The sequence below is a fragment of the Elephantulus edwardii genome, unplaced genomic scaffold, assembly GCF_000299155.1.
Source record: "Elephantulus edwardii isolate Elephantulus edwardi_28Jun2011 unplaced genomic scaffold, EleEdw1.0 scaffold00167, whole genome shotgun sequence".
Classification (NCBI taxonomy): domain Eukaryota; kingdom Metazoa; phylum Chordata; class Mammalia; order Macroscelidea; family Macroscelididae; genus Elephantulus; species Elephantulus edwardii.
This window is the reverse complement of record NW_006399917.1, coordinates 3,716,542-3,723,442: the sequence shown is the minus strand read 5'-3', so window position 1 is coordinate 3,723,442 and position 6,901 is coordinate 3,716,542. Positions and strand designations below refer to the sequence as shown.

At 42.4% G+C, this 6,901-nt stretch overlaps 1 pseudogene; it reads left to right on the top strand.

Annotated features, from left to right (window-relative positions):
* Nucleotides 1–702: 702 nt before the first annotated feature.
* Nucleotides 703–1,113, top strand: LOC102876513 (annotated as a pseudogene).
* Nucleotides 1,114–6,901: the final 5,788 nt, after the last annotated feature.

The window sequence follows — 6,901 nt, the reverse complement described above, 5'->3', positions numbered from 1 at the left end:
TTGGCATTTCCTCAAAAAGCTGAACCAAGAAGTTCCATATGATCCAGCTACTCCACTACTCGGAATATACTTGGAGAAAATGAGAACTGAGATACAAATGGAGATTTGTACACCAATGTTTATAGCAGCATTATTCATCAATTCATCATTGCAAGAACATGGAAACAGCCCAAATGTCCAACCACAACTGAATGGATTGAGAAAGTGTGAGACATTCACACAATGGAATACTATGCAACACTCAGGAGCAACAATTTGGAAAAAATATTACATAACTTGGTATAAGCTGGAGAGAATTATCCTGAGTGAACTAACATAGTCTCATAGGAGTAAATATTACATAAGACCATTATTGTGAAATAAAAGGGTAACTAGTAAAACATGTATGGAGACTCAAGGGGGGAAGGGGTGGGAGCAGAAGGAAGATGACGGGTAGGGGCAAAATCACAGTATTGCACAATTTGGTGGGTGGAGGAAGAGGGTAAGGGAAGTGGGAAAGGTCCAGCGAGGACCTAAGAAAACCAGAATAATGGTATGCATAGTCTAATAGAGACTAATTGTATAAAAGACAATGAATGGGAATGATGGCATGAAACACAATGGGAATAAAGAATAGTATGAAACACAACATATATAAACTTTGTAAGAAAACCAATATACTTTTTGTTTTTTTTGTTGTCGGTCTGGCTGGCAGCTGTCGAAATGGGCAAGTTCATGAAACCAGGGAAGGTGGTGCTGGTCCTGGCCGGACGTTACTCTGGACGTAAAGCTGTCATCGTCAAGAACATTGATGATGGCACCTCCGACCGCCCCTACAGCCATGCTCTGGTAGCTGGAATTGACCGCTATCCCCGAAAAGTGACAGCTGCCATGGGCAAGAAAAAAATTGCCAGGAGGTCAAAGATCAAGTCCTTTGTGAAAGTTTATAACTACAATCACCTCATGCCCACAAGGTACTCTGTGGATATCCCCTTGGACAAAACCATTGTTAACAAGGATGTCTTCAGAGACCCTGCTCTTAAACGCAAGGCAAGGCGGGAAGCCAAGATGAAGTTTGAGGAGAGGTACAAGACGGGCAAATACAAGTGGTTCTTCCAGAAGCTGAGATTTTAAATCTTCAATTTCAGTCATTAAAAATACCCCCCCCAAAAAAAAGAAAGAAAACCAATATAAAATAAAAATGAAAAAGAGGACACTGAGGACTGCAGCAGTAGGGTCCCTAGAATTAGGACCCCAGAGAACGGAGTGTAGGTAACCCAAGGAAGACTTGCAGGCAAAGAGAAGTAACTGTTTCAGAACTGAACAACTTCCTTTAGTTAATGCCACACTTTTTCACTTACCACACAATAGTTACCATTTCTGATCACTTATTGTGTGTCAGAAGCTATACTAGAGGCTGAATAGAATAGAAAGCCAAAATGTAATAAAAGCTAAGCTTGACTGGTTAATATACGTCCAATCGTAGATAATATATTCCAGTTGTTTATTTCAACCTCCCTAGTTTACCTGTGCAGGAAGCACTAATGTTACCCTGTGTAATAAATAGGAGACAGAGAATTTAGTAGTACATTTACAACTATATGCCTACAATAGGGCTAGTAATTGAACTTAATGTGAAGTGCTTGCTATTCATATTCTGCCCGCTTAATCCTCATAAAAGTCTCCTGAGACAAGACATTATTAAAACTACTCTGTTGTATGTAGATGGGCACAATAAAACTCAAAGGTGCTAACCAAAGTTTTCAAAGTAATTTCCAGGCATTGTGCTAATCATTTTGGAGTCAGAAATACAATGGTCCATAGTAATAGCCTTTTTTGTTTTTTGTTTTTTTTTTTTTTCAGGAACTGACCCCCTTTTGCTAACATGTCCACAGTATGGCCTGTGATGTCCTGCTGTGGGTGGCCCAGTGGTTGGATGGGAAAGCGTATGATTAGTATTTTGCTGACTGAAGTCAGCTGGAAAGCTGCTTACAAACTATGCCCCTAAAACTGACTGCTTCATACAAAGCAAACTTACACTTAGCAGGCTATTCCTATAAAGTTGCATCTGACCAGAGAGAGGATTTTGCTTCAATAATTTGCACAAAGGCAAACTAAATTAATGAATTAACAGGATCCCTGACCCCGACCTCAAAGACAGGTTCATAAACAGGTTATTACTATGATGAAACATTATAAGTACTTAGGAAGAGACTTGCCCAGAGGGACAAAAGGCAGAGGCGATTGGCTTGTCTAGGTCCCCTCTCACAGTCAGGATCCAGTAGTCCAGAATTCAACAGACTGCTGGCCTAATCTGAGGACTTTTGGCGAGCAAATAGGTCCTACTTCAATGGAATCTGTGGGCCTATTCAAGATCTACTGCATTCACTCTGAGATAACTGAACCTTGTGTCCAAGACAGCAGTCCAGACCTGATAGAAATACAGTTGTTTGTGCCAAGGCAATTGTGTAATGCATTGTTGTAGCTGTTGCTTGTCGTTATGTGCCATTGAGTTGAAACTGACCCATGGCTGACCCTCCAGCGGGTTTTCAGAGCCAGTAAATTGCACTGTGGGAGGAAATTGCCCAGTTTTCTCCCACAGCAACAGGTGGATTTGAACCATGTGCCTTTGGGATTTCAGCTCAGCTTCTTACCAGGAGGCTACCAGAGTTCCAGGCGCTGCCAAGTTAACCATGACTCATGGCAACCCTATGAACAACTAACTGAAAACTTTCCTTATCCTGCCATTGTCACAATCTCCACCACACTCAAATCCATTGTGGTCACTGTGTCAAACCATCCCGTTGAGTCTTCCTCTCCTTTGCTGACTTTTCCCAGCATGATGTCCTTGCCCAAGGACTGGTCCTTCCTAATAACATGCCCAAAGTACGTGAGACAAGCCTCACCATCTTTCCCTCCAAGGCGCACACTGGCTGCACTTCATCCAAGACTGATTTGCTTGTCTTTTAACCACCCATGGTATGTTCAATGCTTTTTGCCAACACTGTACTTTTAAGCACAACAATCCCATAATCTGTTCAGATGAAGAGTAGGTAAATTTAAGAATTGAGACATGAGCTCCTATTGCTGTAGCATTAACTTGAACTCACAGCAACCCACATGTGTGAGAGTAAGGACTGTGCTCCATAAAGGCTTCAGTGGCTGATCGTCCACCAGGCCTTTCTTCCTCGGCACCTCGGGGATTGAGGTGAGCACAAATCTTTTGGTTAACAGCCAAGAATACTAACAGTTTACCGTACCCATGGGTTTCCAGAAGAATACTCATTAATCTGAATGTGATTATGTGAGAGAGCCAGCTTGCCTACTTCAAGTTATTCCCCTCATTTCTTGCTATCAGAATTCCAATGTTTTATTTTGGGGTTTTTTTTAAATAAAAATTTTATTTTATACTCATTTACATGAAGTTTATATACATTGTTTTTTCACACCAGATCTTTCCTCTTTCCTTTACGAACCCCCTCCCTCCCCCCATCAAATTGTGTGACCCTATAATTAACTTCATCCCTCTGCTTCCACCCACCTCCCCCACCTTGGATCTTCATACACGTTCTACAATAATGGTCTTAAAAATATTTGTCCTTATGGGACTGAGTTAGTTCACTTAGCAAAATGCTCTTCAGTAGGTTGGGTTTTCTTGACTGTTCTTCTGTTGCTGCTTTGTAAGAATTCCAGTGTTTGAGACTTATTGGGAGGGGAAAGAATTGGCAATCTGCTTCTGTGCAATTTGTTGTCGATTGCTGAAGCCTCTCTGTAACTATCGACATTTATCAAAGTTCGTAGACTTTCCAGAGTCACGTTGTTTAGGAAGTGGATGCCACTTCTGCTTCCAAACTGCCACTGAAAATCTGCCAGGGGGTCAGCAATGAGTCAGCTTCAATCAACAGTTCATAAGAGCAACAACAGAGTTCTTGAATTCCCACATGTTGTGTGGGTCTCTCCTCAGTTCCAGGAGCTAAATACTGACCAATCTAAGCTGACTATCATAAGTAAGGTTCCCTCCAGAGTCTAATTAAATAGAAAGGTTCAGGGAGGTGATCCCAGGAAATCACATACAAAGAGTGTCAGAGATTTTACAGTTAGGATGGAAAATAAAGAACTGTACCCAAAATATCATAGAAGATCATAGTGTGACCTCAACACTAAATACATTACTCTAAGGATTACCTCAGTCTCACTCCAAGGATTATCTCGGACTCATTCCTTCCTGGTTTCATATGTTGCTGTTGTTTTTGTTGGGTACCATTGAGTCAGAACCAATTCATAACTGACCCTCCAACTGAGGGTTTTCAGAGGCATTGGAGAGGCATTGCCCATCTGTCTTCTGGTGAGTCACCGGTGGATTTGAACCATGTGTCTTTGGGTTGACAACGCAGCTCCTTACCACCAGGTCACCAGAACTCCCCTGGGTTAACATAGAGGCATCCCAAGCCATATAGGATCTGAGTGACGGTTTTGTGGGACTGATGGTGTGTGTTCCAATGTGCAGTCATGCAATGGTGCACGTATTCTCATCATGGGCAAGGATATTCAGCACCCGAGGCTAACCAGCAGAGCCATGGCAACAGTGTTTGATTCCTGAATTAATGAATCACTGTGCAAGGGAAGAAAGACTTTAACGGCAAGGTTGGACTTGCCCTATAAGGAATGAGGCAATCACCTCTTTCAGGGGTTGCTGGGGAGCATGGCGATCCTGTTCCATGGGCTTTGTGGACTTAATGGGACTTTTAACAATTAAAATACATTGGAGTAAAGTATGGGAGAGTGGAAGATTTGAGTGGGGCAGTGAAAAGCTGCCCCGTGAGGAGTAATTGTACCATCAAAGTCTTTTCTTGCTTCTCTCTTAGTAATAAGGGTTCACCTATGCACACAATGGCCAATGACAGACGGCATGTTATCTCAATGGAACGCTATTTGTTTAGTAAAAAATGCTGCCCTGGACTTTTCTTTTGTTGTTTTGTATTTTATTTTTGGTTTGGGTTTTTGGGTTTGTTTGGATTTGTGGGGTTTTTTTTCCTTTCTTGGGAGCTGAACTTCTCCTGTCTTAGATCTGACCATGGAGAAAAAGATTGTTTCATCTTGAGGATTAACAGAGAACAAAACTGGCTCTGCCTAAGGAAAATGCTAACTTTTAGCATATCAGGAAGATGTCTGTTGCGAGTTACCTGACAGTTGGCTCTAGTCATGGGGACCTGACGTAAAACAGAACAAAATGCTGCTCAGGCCTGTTCCATCTTCGTAACTGCTAAATGTTAATTTCCATTGTTAATACTGTTGGGTTAACCTTTTCTTGTTGAATATTTTCCTCATTTTGGTTGACCCTCTGCTTCACCAAATATGACATACTTCTCCAGTGATCAATCCCTCCTGACAAAGCATTTGCAGTAAGCAAGCAGTTTGTGACAATATTCAGTGATCCACAGCATTTTCATTGGCTAATGTCTAGAAGCAGAGCTCCATGTCCCATCTGGAAGTTCTGCTAAAACCTGCCCACCTGATTAACAAGCTGGTACCTGCAGTACTGGTAGCTGACTTCCAGCATCATGTTGTTGTTGTCGTCGTATGTCCCACTGAGCTGATGTGCAGGTCTTGTTATAGTGTTACAAAGGCAGATGACAGTTCGAAGAGAAGATATTATCCAAAGAGTTGCAGGTGATAGATACTTCATGAATTCAGCAGTGTCATTTATCTCTTCAACATGAGCAATGGAGAAAGCTAATAGGAAGGAGGACGGCGGGGGGATCTGGCTGTTTTGTGGTAAGGGGTTGATCTGCCAGCCCAAAGGCATGTAGTCCAAATCTACCAGCTGCTTAGCAGGAAAAAGATGGGCAATCTACTCTAGTGCAATTTACTGCCTCTGAAAACCCACTGAAGGGTCATCTAGGAGCGGTTTTAGGCTTGATGATACACAACAGCAACAACGATCGGAGGGGGCTTGAGTGATAGACACCTGCAACTGGATAAGGACAACTCATCTCTCTCTGCCTTTCTCTCTGCTGACTCCCAGGTGACGTGTCAGTGTCTCTGCTAGCAAGTTTTCTCTTTCTTGTCTGCAAAAGGAGGTTGAGATCTCAAGCAGACTGTGTGTCATGCCTGCAAACCTCAGCTCAGCATTTTCTGAAGAGATGCTCAGGCTGGGTGCAGAGCATGCAAGGACACTTGACAAACTGGGCTTTCTTGTGAGACCTGTTAGCAGAGCATTGAGAGTCACACGTCCTGCAGTGTGACCATGGGCTTAGATCCTCCATGGTGTACCTGTGGTGTAGGGAGCATTCACTAAGACAGCCCATGGCACCTGGAGAGTCTTTCCCTCTAATGCAAGCCACCAGTTTATCCCGCTCACGTTCCCAGGATAACCATTGTTTTCTTTTCTTTGTCAAAATCTTCTCAAAAACACCACCACAACAAATTTCATATATGATGACAATGTTCTTAAAGAAAATATGCTTGTGATTTCTCCAAGTTGAATGAATGCTCAGGGAAGAAAGGTTCCCTTTGGTGGGATGGGGGAGTGAGGCATTTTATGATTACTTCCACAAAATGCATTTATTACAAGAACGTAGGTGATGAAATAGAGGAGCAGTAAGTTTCCTCAATGAGCCCACACAGTCAAATTGTCCTGCCATCTCGATGACTCAGATTGGAAAGAACTGTGATTTCTCTTTTGTAAGACACTATTTTTAAATTTCTTTGTTACAACAGCTTAGCCTTTATCTTGTCAATACACTGAGAGAGGCAAAGTAAATAGACAATCAGCCTGTATGGAGTAATTGCATGAAAGAACACATGCATGAATAGTGTGTGCGTGAACTCATAGTGCCTCACCTGGGAAGGCATCACTTGTCTCTGTTGTAATGTGGTGGCTTAAGAGAAGCCATGGGCCATTCCCTTTAAGAACAGGAAT